General features: G+C 41.0%; 1 protein-coding gene and 1 long non-coding RNA gene across 4 annotated transcripts in view; both read left to right on the top strand.

Annotated features, from left to right (window-relative positions):
* The window catches only part of PAK5 (p21 (RAC1) activated kinase 5), a 287,427-nt gene that overhangs the window by 81,458 nt on the left and 188,852 nt on the right, over positions 1–17,117 (top strand). The window lies entirely within an intron of this gene.
* On the top strand, positions 7,313–16,096 carry LOC308523566. The gene is made up of 3 exons (XR_013996359.1): positions 7,313–7,331; positions 11,530–11,615; positions 16,051–16,096. It is a non-coding gene; the product is annotated as an uncharacterized lncRNA (long non-coding RNA).

Genomic DNA, 17,117 nt, shown 5'->3' on the forward strand with positions numbered 1-17,117 from the left:
GAGCATCTCTTCATGTGCTTATTGGACATTTGTATGTCTTCTTTGGAAAAATGTATACTTATTTTTAAATTGGGTATTCGGGAATTCTTATAACTCATTTATTTTAAAAATAAAAGATATGGATATACATATATAAGAGTAATATATCCTATATAATAAAAGGCTAATATGCAAATGGACTGAACGGCAGAACAACTGGTCGCTGTGACTTGCACTGACCACCAGGGGGCAGAGGCTCAATGCAGGAGCTGTCCCCTGGTGGTCAGTGTGCTCCCACTGGGGGAGCACTGCTCAGCCAGAAGTTGGGCTCATGGCTGGCAAGCGCAGCGGCAGTGGCAAGAGCCTCTCCTGCCTCCGCTGCAGTGCTAAGGATGTCCGACTGATGGCTTGAGGAGCGGGCCTAAGCCATCAGTCGGACATCCCCTAAGGGCTCCTGGTCTGTGAGAGGGTGCAGGCCGGGCTGAGGGACAGCCCCCCCCCAAGTGCATGAATTTCATGCACCAGGCCTCTAGAGTATATATATTACATATATGTGTATATATATGTGTGTGTGTATATATATATATATATATATATATATATATATATATATATATATATATATATATTCTGGATCCCAGACCATTATCAGATACATGATTTTCAAGTATTTTTTCCCATTTTACATATTGTCTTTTCATTCTCGTATAGTGTCCTTTGCACATAAGTTTTTTAAATTTGATGAAGTCAATTTATCTATATTTTTCTTTGGTTGCTTGTGCTTTAGTTGTTGTATCTAAAAAATTATTGTCAAATAGCCTGAGGTCAAGAAGATTTACCCTTTATGTTTTCTTCCAAGGGTTTTATAATTTTAGCTCTTACATTTAAGTTTTTGACCCATTTTTCAGTTAAATTTTATATATATAGTGAGAGGTGGTGGAGGTCAAAAATTCTTTTGCATGTAGATATCTAGTCATCTGGCATCATTTGTTGAAGGTACTATTCTTTCCCCCATTGAACTATCTTAGCATCTATATGTTCAACAAAACTGAAATCAGGATCCCAAAGAGAGACCTGTCCTCCTGTGTTATCGCAGCATTATTCACAGTAGCAAAGGTATGGAAACCTAAATGTCCACCAACAGATGAATGGATAAAGACAATATGCTATTTATGTACAATGGAATATTATTCCACCTTAAAAGATAAGGAAATCCTGCCATTTGCTACAACATAGAAAAACTTGGAAGACATTATGCTATGTGAAATAAGCTAGACATAGAAAAATGAATACTTCATGATCCCACTTATATCAGGAATCTAAAATAGCGAGGGAGAGGGAGACTCGGGGAGGTGTTGGTCAAAGGACATAGAGTTTCATGCACGATAAATAAGTCCTAGGGATATACTGTATTGCATAGTACATAGAGTTAACACTACTCTATTATATCTACTTAAGAATTAAAGAGGGTAGATGTTATGCTAAATGTTATTTTTAAAAAAGAGGGAGGGCACTTTTAGAGGTGATAGTTAAGATTATGGCATTATATATGATGATGATTTCACAGGTGTGTACTTATGATCAAGAGACATACCTTAAAAATATACACCCTTTTCTGTATGCCAGCCATGTCTCAATAAAAAAAATATGGGACATGTCAAAACATACAAGTTTTAATTAAAAAATGAACTGAACATAGAGGTCTGTGTTTTTCTCTGGACTCTCATTTTACTTTCATTGATGTATATGTCTATCTTCTGTGCCTGATTGTAAAGATTACTGGGACGCTGGCTTACTGCATCTACATGCTGACCTCTGAGATTCAGCAAGTCTGAGAAGGCTCTCAGAAATCTGCATTTATGTGTATAAGTGCCACCATGTGACTGTGCAGTCAAGATAGTGCTTCTCAAACTTCTGTGAACATATGACTCACTAGGACTCTTGTTAAATGCAAAATCTGATTCAGCAGGTCTGGCTTAGGGTCTGAGATTCTGCATTTCTAACAAGTTCCCTGGAGGTGATGATGCTGCTGGTCCCCAGACCACACTTATTAGTGACAAGGGACTAGGCAGTCCCCCACAACAGGGAGGGCCGATAAAGGCAGAGTTAGCTTAATTGTATATATAAATTCTTTCCCATATTAGTCTTTGCCTTTATCTATTTTAACACTACCAAAGTGATGAACTTATCCAGTTGGTATATGGTGCCCTTATATGTCAGGTTTGGGGGATGGTTTTAAAGACTTCAGGATTTTAATTGTGGGTTGCACAGAAAAACAAAACAAAACAGGTGGAGTTAGGACTATTTAATTGAGAAAGGGACTTATTGGTTCCTGGACAACTTACTAACTATAATGTTTCCATTTATTTTAATTCTTCTTCCAGAAGATGTCTATGGGCAGGTTATTTTTCTCTTATATGTGGTACATTAATGCCAATATAGAAATTGCATCATGTTCTGCTTAAAAGTTGGTTTAGATAAATCACAGGTTCTAGATTATATCAATTTTTCCAATATCCACTTGGTCTGCCTTAATTTCAGAAGCTAGAGGCCCGGTGCACGAATTTGTGCACTCAGGGAGGTCCCTCGGCCTGGCCTGTGCCCTCTCACAGACCAGGAGCCCTTGGGGGATGTCTGACTAATGGCTTAGGCCTGCTCCCCTCTGTGGGAGGCGACCCGTGGGCCAGCCTCACTCCCTGATTGTCCCTCTACCACCACCACTCACCACCTTCCCCTGATCGATGTCCCTTCTCTCTACCCTCTGGCACCTGCCTTGGCTCACCTGGCGCCCCTGCTCACCAGCCCCACCCCCCACCGACTGGTCATTCTGCCATTTGGTCGATTTGCACATTAGACTTTTATTATATAGGATTATGTTTTGATTAGTTGAATGGATGACCGGATCACCAGATGATGGGACACTTAGCATATTAGGCTTTTATTGTATAGGATGGTCTATTTGAAGGCCATGTGTTATGTTCAGAATCTCCCTAATGTGTTTTCCTTTCTTACTGTTTGCCATAAGTCATCTAAATTGTTTGGATGTGGAATATATCCATTTTCACGGAAAGGGGCATTGCTCCTTTCCTCTCTCAGGAAAGCTGCTGTTGCTTAAGTACTTTGGTGAGCCTTACACTTTACAGTCCTCAAATGTGTGCTGGGCTGTGCCCTTGCATATCATTCCATGCTATCTGGGCTTGGTGTCGTAAGTGGTTATTGATTTCCTGGTAAAGGGGTTTTGTAGTTTCTGGCAACTGCTGCTATTAATTCTGGATGTCAATTTCCAGTGAACTCACATTTTTAAAATGAGCATTTCTTGTGCAGTGTTTGCTTTCAGAACAGTGACAATGTTCTAAGTTAAAAGACTTGATCCTTTTGTTTGTCTTTGTCCCTCATTATTCTCTAAATGTTTTAGGAAGCTTTGGTGCTCTTTAAATAATAGTGTCCTAGGGTCACTGGTGATTTCCTGATTTGAAATCTTTTTTGGGGGGTGGGCTCTGTATTTAACTTTAAAGTTATTAAATTATTTAATTTTTTGAATAGGACACATTTATATGGTTCAAAAATTAAAACATACAATAATGTGCCGTTAAGGCTCCTTTCTCTGCCCCCATTTATGAAACTACTCCCCCCCCCCCCCCACATATGTAACCCATGTTAATAACTTCTGGGATGCCCTTCCAGATGCTAACAATGCATATAAAAGATATGTGTACACATTAGTTGCATCCCCCATATATACAGCGACGCCTGCATTAAGCATTGTTTATATGACACTGCAGAGCCCCTTGGCCTCACTTGTCTCTGCAGTCACTGCAATGACCGCCAGCTCTTTCTGGCCTCCAACCATCATCTCACAAGTCCAGCCTAGTGCCACCCCATGTTATGCATGAGCCATATACATTTTGCCTTCTTTGTTTATATCCAAAGCATGGGACTCCATGAGACCCTCCTGACTGCACACACCCAGAATAGGAGCAATTAATGTCCCCCACACAAGGCTAATCTTTGACCGGTGAGAAGAAAGTGGCAGTTAAAAAATTCTTCTCCCAGCCTGACCGTCCTAAGAAGCATTTCTTACGGTTTCTCAGAGAATGGCCCCAGGAGATCAAGAGAAATCAGTCACCCTAGTAGTGACTGGCACTGTAAGCATTTTCGTATTGGCTCCATTTGCTTCCCTGTTTTAGCTCCTCGCCCCTCACTCGTGCTTGCTGAGATCCACTCCCTGGTAAAGAAGCAAGCAGCTCACAAACATTTTCCTCAGGGCCTCCTTCTTCACAGCATTTTGGTGGCCTTCAGTTTGAGTTACTTTTATGCGTGGAATTAATTTTAAGTTATCTCAAGGGCTTCAGAATTGAGATGCTTTAATTTATACTGGCCTCTCCTACAACTAGTCTGAAATAATTAGGTTTTATTATAATCAAATGTTGAATTATAAATCTTGCCAATATCACATTTAATTTAAAGGTATTTGAAATCATGGTGGGGATAGAGATTTTTTTTTTCTAGCTGGCAGACATAGTTTTTCTGGATATATATATATATATATATATATATATATATATATCCATCTATTTTGTTCTTGGGGAACTGAATTTCATAGAAATTTCTCAAATGATTAAGAGCCTCTTTAGGAAGCTTCATCTAAAAAGTTGCTATTTTAACTACAGAATATTGGATCTTACTATCATGTAAATGAAATGGGCCTGACAGTTGATCTCTAAGAGGGGGGAGCAAAAACAAGACTTCTGGAATGCATCCCACCCATTCCCAGTGCTGCAGGGAAGCCAGGAAGGTTGAGGACAGACCCCACTGCTTTTGGTAAATAGGGAATCAGAATCAACCCTATTGTAAGAGAAATATCAAGGGACCGTGGGAGTGGGTGATGCAGAAGGAGATGCCGCAGTGAAAGCTCTGCTTTTGTGGAGCTTGATGATAAAAGGGAGGAAAAGTGGAGGAATGATGAGACAGGGTTTTGGAGAAAATAAAAAATGTTATTTATAACCTAAAAGGAAGTTGAGTGTGTCAGTGCTTGGACTTGTAGCGGGTTGTGTCCCATTGGAAGCTGCCCCTTGGTGGCTGCAGATGGTGGCACTCTTCTTCAGTACAAGTTTAGACACATTCATTTCCCCCCTTTCCTCTTAGCCTTGACTGGATTTGAGACCAACTCTGAATTAGGAGTTTATTCTGAGAGGTACTCTCTCCTCTTTCCCTCTTCTTTCATCCAAGATCAGACTATAACGTTACTCGTCATAGGTGGCTTATTTTCGTGACCCTCTTCCCTTTATGTAACGTTCCCACCCAAACCTTCTGCCCTCCCGCTCCCTCGTGCCCTGGAATAGGCTTCTCTCTCCCCTTTCTTCCTCTTCCCACGCTTCACCTCAACCTAAAAACGTATCTTTCCCGGGGCCTCTTTTGCACCATTTGCTCTGGTGACAGGCAAACAAATTTGATTATTTGTTTTGTGGACGATGCTGTGGCTTAATCATGGCAGGATCTGCTTTGTCTCTTCACCTCGGTTCTCAATGGCAGAAATTTCCAGTGCAAGCGCAGAACTAGTAGAGAAAGTTTGGGGGCACAGTTAGCTTTGCCTCCGCAAGAGGCAGGCTCTTTTAGCTCTTGTGGGGGAGCAGTTGGGGAGTTGGAGTGGAAAGCTGTGCTGGGGAAGGAAGTTCCTTAAGTTAGATTCTCTGACAGCTGCCTCCTCAACTTCTTCAAGCTGATGCTTATTCATCTGCTTGTGTCTTGGGTATGGAGAGGACACCCCCCTTTCCTGATTTGCATCAGCATCCGATTGCAAACCCATGCAATACGATTAGGATTAGGGGGGAATCAGTCTTATTGGTGTCATTCCCGGGGCAGTTTTTTTTTTTTAATTAAATCTTTATTGTTCAGATTATTACAGTTGTTCCTCTTTTTTTCCCCCCATAACTCCCCTCCATCCGGTTCCCACCCCATCCTCTGCCCATAACCCGCCCCGCCCCCCACTGTCCTCATTCATAGGTGTACGATTTTTGTCCAGTCTCTTCCCACACCCCCCACACCCCTTCCCCCCCGAGAATAGTCAGTCCACTCCCTTTCTATGCCCCTGATTCTATTATATTCACCAGTTTATTGTTTATCAGATTATTTATTCACTTGATTTTTAGATTCATTTGTTGATAGCTTTTGACTGATGCCAGCCCATATGGTCCTCAGCCGTGACTTTGTAACGTCTCTGGGGATTAAGGGAGAGGGGATGCTGTATTTCAGCCTGTCCTGGAGCCTCAGCAAGAAGTTCAGGAGACAGCTCCTTGGCTTTCCTGGAGGAATCCTGGTCTTTTCAGTCTTTGCCTCACCACCATATGTGGGGCCAGGAGAGGGGGTTCAGGCATGGTGCCTACACTATCATGAACCCTGCTTATCCAAGGGAGGTCAAGCCTGCGATGCTCTTGAAGTCACCTTTAATATTAATTCCTAATGATGGCAAGAGTAAAGACTGCATATGCAATGTTTTAGGATAAACAGAAAAAAATGGCGTAATGGAAGCTTTTTTCCTTCCTGGTGGAAGACTTAGAAATCAAGTGAGTCTTTAAACTTAGAGTGTAAGTGCTCACACCTTCAAGGGCCTACTGTTTCACTTTGAGTTGTGAGGGCATCTGGTGTGTATTGCAAATGGAAGAGCAGTTTGATAGCCATCTGTCCCCAAGAAACGCAGCTCTGCCAGCAAGATGAAGCCAAAATGACACCTGCTTGGACCAAGAGTTGTGAATTAGTCATAACTTTCGACACATAGAGTGCTCCCTAAAGAAAGCAGCACGCCAAGCAGAGATTTTACAGAAATGTTCATTTGTACTTGAGTAACCAAGACCATGCCTTCATACTTCTACAAATAATTGATCCGTTTTGCCTAAATTGCATATTGTGGGCTTTTAATACTCTAGGCCCGTGGTCGGCAAACTGCGGCTCGCGAGCCACATGCGGCTCTTTGGCCCCTTGAGTGTGGCTCTTCCTAAGCCTTAGGAGTACCCTAATTAAGTTAATAACAATGTACCTACCTATATAATTTAAGTTTAAAAAATTTGGCTCTCAAAAGAAATTTCAATCGTACTGTTGATATTTGACTCTGTTGACTAATGAGTTTGCCGACTACTGCTCTAGGCTAAAAAATGCTCTTACAGCCTTCAGTGGCCTTATTTTACCAGATGCATTCCATCCTGGTGATCACATTCTAGTAGAGTCATCTTTGTGAATAGACCAAGAGAATTTTGAAGACTGGGTTCGGGTCTTTATTCACCTGCACATCCTTTTACATCCTAAGTTTGTGCTTGCTGGTTATTAAAAGCTCTGAGACCCTTGCTGGCTGGCTCAAGGTAAGTTACCCCTCTGATTTAACTGCTCTTCTCACTGCTTGCAGTGATGGGATACTTCTGGAATAAAGCTGAGTCTTGGTGCCTCTTTAATATGTAACACAAGAAGAATAAGAAAAGAGACTTTCAATGATGTATAGAGGCATGCATAATTGTCCCAAATATCTAGTTTCCACAAAGGTGAAAGCATGACAGTGGCTTAGATATAAGCAGATCATAAGAGAAGACAAGATGTTTTGTGTGATGCCTTTTATTTTTTTGCAAGGTGAAGGTTTATTTTTGTGCTGCAGCTGCCAGACAATACCTTTTAACATAGGCCACTTTACCTTCATTTCTCATGTTTCCCTCCCCCATTTTGCCCATATTTGCCCCTCTGGGATTTTAACACAACTGAAGGGGGTTAGCAGTTTAGGATTTGGATGGTGGTGTGGAATAATTTCACCTTGACCTTGATTTAAAGTTTGTCTGGGTTAGTAATGACTAGAGCATGTGTCCTGACAAGCTTGTTGGAAATCTGTCAGGGTGAGGTTTCTGTAAAAAGAACAGGTGTCTATTGTGACAAACTGCTCACCAGTGATGGATCCTTGCCTTGTTGTTGGACTCACTTTTTCTGTGGTTGCTTGATTGACATCCCTCTGTAATCCTTCATTTGATACATCTCAGAGTTTCTGTGTGTTAGCATCAAAGTCATTGCTACAGCCCTGTAACTAAATATATTAGCCATTACTGGTATAAGATCATAGCCAGTGGAGGCGATGCTTCCTTTAATGTATGTCTGTTTAGTGAAAACAAAGTGAATGTTGTAGTTTTCTTTCCCGTAAATGGTACTGGCTTTGATTTGTGTTTGTACACACACACACACACACACACACACACACACACACACACGTGTGGTAGAGCCAACTAATTTCCGGCTATTATTGAAAATGATATACACACAATTGAACAATTTCATTTTAAGAAGTATACTGTACTTCAATTTAATATTATTTATGCTCTTGTGGTTATTTAAATCGATTGTATGTATGTGGAAAATACTATATGATGTTGTGTTACTGGACATCTATTCACAAATCTATTTTAGCAAAATCTATTTTTTGAAGGGGTAGCCAGTGTTAAACATATACTAGCACACCACTGTAAATGTACACACATGCAAGCACACACACACACACACATACATACACATACACACACACACACATCTGCTTATATATGCAAATCCTTCTCATAGCCATGCAGAGTAGGTGTCAATTTTTTATAGATGAAGAAACTAAAACTTAGTTTAAATAATTTCCAAGGGATTGCATTCATGATTCACTTCTCCTAAGTCTCAAAAATTTAAACTAAGAAGTAAGCTTATGGGCAATATTTAGGAAAGACTAAAGCTGTACTGAAATAGAAATAGAAATCAGAGATTTGAAGTAAGTAAGAGACTCTCACAGAGAGCTGTGTGGGAACCTAGGGAGTTGGCATTCCAGATAGAGGGTACAACCTGTGCAAAGGCCTGAAGGTGGGATCATGCTTGCCATTTCTGAGCACAGGAGGGGTACTAGTAAGGCTGGAGTAGAGAATGGGAGGGGGAGAATTTGAAGAGATGAGAGATACAAGGCCAGATGACTAATTGCCTTTATGAAACCAGGCAAGTAACTAACTGTCCTTTCTGTGGCTTGTGTGCCATATTTATATGGTTACAGTAAACTGATGGTAATATATGTGAATTCACTGTAAATAATTGTTAGTAAAACTAAACCATCACTATGGCTCCATCAATGCTCTTTTTGTTTTGACTTAAAAATTATTCTTCTTTAGAATTTGTTCTTGCCACCTGCAGCTGCATGATGAATGATTAGGAAATACTTAAATATACCCCTCAGAAGTACCTATTAGCCTATTTAAAACCTACATAAAATCCACAGTGTAATGCAACTTAAATTCATCTGGAATTACTACATTTATCTTTAGTTATCTTACTGGCAAAGTGGTAGAATCCCAAAAGAACCCTCATTTTCACTTTTCATGTGGCCGGTCTCATGGATCACAAAAGACAAAAAATATATTGAAATATATCCTGTGTTTTGAAAATCCAGGTCTTTTTATTTTTACCAGTCATTCATTACCCATAAAATAGGTTACCAAGTCCCCATATCCACATATAGATTACATAGGTATATCATAGAATATCATAATAATAAAAGGCCAAGGGGCATCACGAGTGAAACAACCAAATGACCAGTCACCATGAGGTGCATGGAGCACCTCTTGGGCCCTCCCTGATGGCCCACAGGCTCCGATCAGCAAGGCGGGCAGGGTAGCAGGCGGGTGGGTGCAGCGAGGTGGGCATGGCTACAAGCGCAGCTGCCAGCATGATGGGTGGATGGGCGGGTCGAGAGTGCCCCCAGGCAGTGGGCAGGTAGGTGGGGCTGCAAGCAAGGTGAGGCTCGAGCAGGTGGGCGGGGCTGCACAATTTCACATGCTGGGCCTCTAGTTATTAGATAAAGGTATAATATAAAAATAATGGGCTTCTATGGCTTTGGCAATGTTCTGTTTCTTCTTACATGAGTGTGTTAAATTTATTAAAATTGAATAGGCTTTATAGTTATACTAGAGGCCCAGTGCACAAGAATTTGTGCACTCAGGGGAGGGGGTCCCTCAGCCCGGCCTGTGCCCTCTCGCAGTCTGGGACCCCTCGGGGGATGATCACCTGCTGGCTTAGGCCTGCTCCCCGGGGGATTGGACCTAACCTGGCAATCAGACAGCCCTCTGGCAGCCCAGCAGCCCTCAGGGGCTGTCCACTTGCCAGCGGGGAGCAGACCTAAGCTGCAGTCAGACATTCTTAGTGCTGCTGAGGAGGTAGGAGAGGCTCCCACCACTACCGCTGTACTGGCAGCCATCAGCCTGGCTTGTGGCTGAGCAGAGCTCCCTGATGTGGGAGTGCACTGACCACCAGAGGGCAGTTCCTGCATTGAGCATCTGCCCCCTGGTGGTCAGTGTGTGTCATAGTGACCAGTCATTCCCAGTCCTTCTGCTGTTAGGGTCAGTTTGCATATTACCCTTTTACTATATAGGATAGAGGCCTGGTGCACAGGTGGGGCCAGCTGGTTTGCCCTGAAAGGTGTTCCGGATCAGGGTGGGGGTCCCACTTGGGTGCCTGGCCAGCCTGGGTGAGGGCCTGATGGCTGTTTGCAGCTGGTCACACCCCCTTCAGGGTGGGGGTCCCCACTGGGGTGTCTGGCAGCGTGGATGAGGGGCTGATGGCTGTTTTCAGGCTGGCCACACCCCCTTCAGGGTGGGGGTCCCCACTGGGGTGCCTGGCCAGTCTGGGTGAGGGGCTGAGGGCCGTTTTCAGGCTGGCCTGCAACTGAAGCTCCCAGCCTCTCCTTTTTTTCTTTTTTTCTTTTTAATTCTGGGATTTATTTACTTTCTATAATTGAAACTCTGTTGCCATCACTGGCGCTCCCAGCTCTGAGGACAAGGCTGGCTGAAAGCAGGTATCTGGGGTTTGTTTAGCTTCTATAATTGAAACATTGTTGATTCCAGAGCTCAGAGCTGGGCCGTGGCAGGCGGGGAGCCTTGGCTTCCTCCATCACTGGAGCAAGGAAGCCTCATGTTCGCTTCAGCTGCATGGCTGCCAGCTGCCATCTTGGTTGGCAGTTAATTTGCATATCTCGCTGATTAGCCAATGGGAAGCGTAGTGGAGGTATGGTTAATTACCCTTTTTGTCTTTTATTAGATAGGATTTTGCTAATTTTTCTATGTGTGTGTTATACTGTAATTTTAAGAAAATGTTTCTTAGAATGAGTAGGTTTCAACAGAAGGGAAATTTTTTCTCTAGTGAAGTAAGGAAGTAAGACACAAAATGAGATGAGGCTAGAGTTAAAATAAATATGGCATGTGTGTGTCACAGAGAGGGGTTGGATCATTCTACAACATGTAGGTGTTCACTGAGTACTTAGGTGTCCCAGCTAGAAGATGCTATGGGCTGGGACCCTAAAATCACTCACAATCTACTTCTCCCTTGCCTGCCTCTTTCATCAAAGTTAGAAAGCTCAAATACTCATTTTCTGAGCCTCCCTTCCAGCTGTGTATGACAATCTGAATTTGTTGAGTGGAAAAGCCTTTAAAAGAGATAGATTCAGTGGACATACTCACTAATCCTTCTGTCTTTTTCTTTCTTTTTTCCTTATCCTGCTGGACCCAGAAGCATGTCAGTGATCTTTCAACCATGATAGGACAAGCATTAGGACAAAGGCCTACATACTAAGAATGGAGGATGGCCCTGGCTGGGTAGGTCAGCTGGTTAGAGGTTTGTCCCGATACACCAAGGTTGTGGGTTCCATCCCTGGTCAGGGCACATACAAGAATCAACCATTAAATGCTTGAATAAGTGGAACAACAAATCAGTGTTCTCTCTCTCCCTCCCTCCCTCCCTCCCTCCCTCCTTCTCTCCCTTGTTTTCTTTCTCTCTCTACCTCACTCCCTGCTTTTTTCTCTATGCCTCACTCCCTCCTTCTCTCTCTCTCTTTCTCTCAAACATCAATAAAGAAAAGTTAAAAAAAAAGGATGGGCAGATGGGAAGAATAAAGTACTATGGATCAGTGCTTCTTATTGGCTGGGGTGTTTGACAGGCAGGTTGGGTAGGTCAGGGATGTGTGGGTCAGAACATTCTAGGATACTATCCTGACCTCGAGGCTGCCTAAAAAATTGCCCTTTGGAAATACTGACCCCATCATCCAAGACATACTACTTTAACAGTTAAGTATTTCTTTGGACATACTGGACATATTCTTGTGAGTGACACATGATCAAAGAAACCAGTTTTGTTGATTGCCAACTTTTTCAAAGTTACTTTTTACTGATTCAAACACTTTTCTCCTTACAGGTCTATTTAGTTTTATTCTCTTCAGATGTTAATCTTATGTCATACTAGTCTTGGAGCAATTTTCTATACAATGAAACATTTTCAACATTTCCATATCTGCAGAGAATACATTTTATCTTTACTTAGAGATTTGATAATTTTCCAAGAAAATACTCTCAGAGGGAAATGGAGAGACTGGGAAAGAATTTGATAAACTCGAAAGCTGACAAAACAGACATTGTGATTCTTTCAGTTGAGCTAGCACATTTTGTCACAGCCATTTTGAAGCTGTGATATTAAAATTCTTTGCTCACTGCCACTTGTCATCAAACTTTTTTTCTGTTTGCATTTTGTTGTTGCATTTGTGATCATACAAATCATATATTACTGTACTAACACAGAGTGATAATTTAAATAACACAAATATGTTTATATGTTAATTTGCCAAATTTGAAGAGAAAAATGGGTTTAATCTATTTAATTATTATGGGTGAATTTTTATATCCTTTCCTCAAATGATTTATTAAAGTCAGGAATTCTCATAATGATCATAGGATGCAGACTGAAAAATATCTAGGGATTGTGATATTTAGTTAAAGCTATAACTTGGTATGTGTCTTGAAAGCCAGAAATACAATGAAAGATAAAGTGAAGCGAATATGATATTAAAACTTACTGAAGTTATTGGACAGGGGTTGCTACACTGAAATAAAGAAAATACTTTTTATTTGAAATGAAACTGCATTTAGTTTAATTTAACATGAATTTAATCAAGTTATTTCTGTGTTTGTCAGTAAAGACTAAGAGAGGTTAGTAAAGGAGGATTGTGAAATTCCAAGCGATGGTGTGGCTATGCCTTTCCTCTCTTCATTTTCTCTCTTGCTTTTTGCATATGGTCCTGCCTTCTACTTCACAGAGAATGCAGTCCATCTGTGACTTGCATCTCTCCTTCCCTCCCTCCCATATGGAGGCTCATATATTTATAATATATTTATAACACCTTACTGCAAGCTGTGAGCCCTTAATCTCATCGACTCCCACCTGCTCTTGGACTTTGCATCCCCAGGTGAGCTTCATATTTTGCTGGTGTACGCAAAGTATTTTTTCTTGCCTTCTAATCCTTAATCCACAGGTCGTCACCAATGCCTTTCCCCTTGAACAGCTGCCCTCTCAAGAAGTTTTCTTCCAGACATTTTGAAGTGCTCATGTATTCTTCCATTCTTTCTCTAGCGTAGGACAAGGTTTATTTCATTCTCCCTTCTCCCAGAACTCCACTAATGGTAAAGTTCTTACTAAAATAAATAAATAAACAAACAAACAGACAAACAAATAAAATAAAAATTCAACAAGTTCATTTTAACCCTCAGTTCACCTGATCTCTGAAGATTCTCTATCATGCCTTTTGGACTTTCTCTCCCCTCATTTCCTTGTAGTTTTCTTCACTCCCTTTAAGGAGATTTTTCTTTGCTTTTGTCCAGGAGTGATTCTTTCCCTCTATAATTGCATCCAGCACCATGGCTCTCACAATGATCTCTGCAATAGTTATCACCGAATCTGTGTCTTCTAACTATAATCTCTCCCTTCAGCGTCAAGGCTGTATTTCCAACTTGTCTCCATCTGGGTGATATCTTAAAAATACACCCCAAACTAAATTTACCTTCCACCCTCTCTCATCCTCGAAGCCAGTTTCCCATCCCCACTCCTGCATCTCAGCAGTGGCAGTCCCAAAGCAAAAAAATTAAACTAGTTACTGAATCCTCCTGTAAAAATACAAGAGCATCAGAAATATCCTTTAATTAAAATTTAAACCAGGAAAAATCTGTATTATCTGTATGTTTGGTTTAACCTGAGATTCCTGTGATTGGTTATTGAGAGGACACTGGCATCTGCTATTTCATTTAATTGTTTACCTTTTTTTGGTGAGACTTAAATTATGATTTTATTGTAGAATTGTAGTTGATTGATGTACCGCATTTCTTGCCAAAGTCCTATGTTATAAATAATTTGATTCATGCATTGAAGGGCAATTGATATAGTTAGAATAATTTTACAGATGGAGGATTCTTAGCATAATTAAATCTATTAAACTAGGAGATGAAAGCTGTTTTGGCCTTTGGGATCTTTGAGAGTGTCATGTTAAATGAGACCCAACCATCTGAATGTTTCTAACTCTTTTCTTTCTTACAGAGAGTTATAATGTTGAATTATAAATTAAAAATTGAGTCCTAGAGTTAATACATTTAGACTTGATGTAGAATATGTATGTGTGTGTGTATATAATATATATATATATATATATGAAATAAATATCATTAGACATTATTTAAACACATTGTCCTAAAACATACACTAGTAGGAAAAAACAAAATAGACTCCTTCCTTTAGAGTAAAGTTAACCCTTGAGTGTTTTACTTACAGGCAGTAATGGAAGAAGGACCTGGTGCCTGAGTCCATACTTCAGATGGGCACTGGGGGGACTTGGATATATTTGCATATGTTAATGATACTTTACTTGACTATATTACTTAGTGCCTCTTACATCAATACTGTGATTTGTCCCATTTTCACAGTTTGGCAAAAAGAAAAAAGTAGACAGCCATGCCTACCCTCTTTAGCATCAGAAGTGCTTAATGATGTGGTTGGGGGCCTCCTTTGAGACAATGTAGTTATCATAGCAGTTAGCGCACTGTAATTCAGTGTCCCCTTAAGAGAATTCTTGTATGTACATAGGGCGAAAATAACAAAGGTGGCAGATGAAAAGAGAATTCTTCAGTACTGGAGTATAGCTGCAATTTAGACCCAATATTTTATCTGAAAGAAATGAATGTGATCATACTTTGTACTTAAAGAAAAACAAAGAATTCCTCTGTAGTTAGAGCATTTATCCTTGTGGGAAATGACAGTTGTATGAATTTCGGAAATTATTTTGTGGGGGGAAATGAGGCCATGGGACTCCATACATGCAAAAGCACCACTCAGCTTTGGTTGAATCACAAACTAACAAAGGCTTCACCCAGCTGTAGTGAAATGTGATAACATATGAGTGTGTGATGCAGTTTTTGAATTTTTCTCAAATATATGTTTTAGGTGTATTTTATATTAAGTAAAAGGCACAGATCTAAATTTTATAGTTCTATGGATTTTCACACATATATAGATACTAGAGGCCTGGTGCATGAAATTCATGCACTCGGTGGGGGGTCCCTCAGCCAGGCCTGCACCGTCTCACAGTCCGGGAGCCCTTGGGGAATGTCTGACTGATGGCTTAGGCCTGTGTGGGGAGCGGGCCTAAGTTGGCAGTCGGACATCCTTAGCACTGCCGCGGAGGCAGGAGTGGCTCCCACCACTGCCGCTGTGCTCACCAGCCATGAGACTGGCTTCTGGCTGAGTGGCGCTCCCCCTGTGGGAGTGCACTGACCACCAGGGGACAGCTCCTGCATTGAGTGTCTGCCCCCAGGTGGTCAGTGAACATAATAGCGACCAGTCAATTTGCATATTAGCCTTTTATTATATAGGATGAATACCTACATCCCAATCAAGATGGGGCATTATTACCCTGCAATATTATTTATGCCTCATGCTAGTCCTTTACCACCACTCCCAAGGCAATCACCAATCTGATTTCTGTCAACATTCATTAGTTTGTCCTGTTTTAGAAAGTATATACAGCCATGATTATTACTATGCCTCTGAGGTTTATTGGTGTTTATTGCCAGTAGTTCCTTCCTTTTTTCTCTGAGTACTATCTCAATGTATGAATATACCATAATTTATTTTATCCATTCATTTGTTGAAGAACATTTGGGCTATTTTTGCTTTTTTTGTTATTATGAATAAAGCTTCATCTTTTGTTTCTTTTAGGTAAAAGTGGTGATACCACTTTATATTCCCACCAGCAACATGTGAGATGTCCAGCTGCTCTACATCCTCCCTATAATTCAAGAAATAAACAATTCGTATGTTTTAAATTGTGTGCCACTCTGAGTAGCATGATGAAATTTCTCACTGTCCTGCTCTGCTTTGCCAGGGATGTGAATCATCCCTTTGTCCAGTAGCTTCCTTCTGTACACACTACCAGCTCATTAGTCACTTAGAAACCAACCTGGTTATCAGATTAACTGTCCCAGTATTACAGTGCTTATGTTCAAGTAACTCTTATTTAACTTAATAATGACCCCAAAGTACAAGAGTAATGATGGTGCCCTAACTGGTTTGGCTCAGTGGATAGAGCATCGACCTGTGGACTGAAAGATCCCAGGTTTGATTCCGGTCAAGGGCATGTACCTTGGTTGCAGGCACATCCCCAGTAGGAGGTGTGCAGGAGGCAGCTGATCGATGTTTCTCTTTCATCGATGTTTCTAACTCTCTATCCCTCTCCCTTCCTCTCTGTAAAAATTCAATAAAATATATATATATTTTTAAAAAAAGAGTAATGATGGTGGCAATTCCGATGTTCCAAAGAGAAGCCATTAGTGTTTCTTTTAGGTGAAATGGTGTGTACGTATAGGACAAAAAAATACTATATATAGTGTACTATGGGACTCTGTAGTGCAAGAGTAATGATGGTGGCAATTCCAATGTTCCAAAGAGAAGCCATAAGTGCTTCCTTTAAGTGAAAAGGTATGTATGTATAGGACAAAACATGGTATATACTAGTATAGGGCTCAGTACTGTCCATGGTTTCAGACATCTACTGGTGGTCTTGGCACATATTCCCCATGGATAAGGGAGGATTACTATAGTAACATCTCTAGTGTCACTCCTGGTATCTACAAATTGGCTCTTTACCACCCTCTGCCCTTGCTTGCCACATACATACTTTTACCTTCTTTTCTTTCTCTGTCCTTTTCATTGCTTCCCAACCACATTAAGCCAATGTGTAATATTCGGACCTGGGCTTTTCTTTTTCACTTATGAAACCATTTATG

The sequence above is a fragment of the Myotis nattereri genome (assembly GCF_964212035.1).
Source record: "Myotis nattereri genome assembly, chromosome: 8".
Lineage (NCBI taxonomy): Eukaryota > Metazoa > Chordata > Mammalia > Chiroptera > Vespertilionidae > Myotis > Myotis nattereri.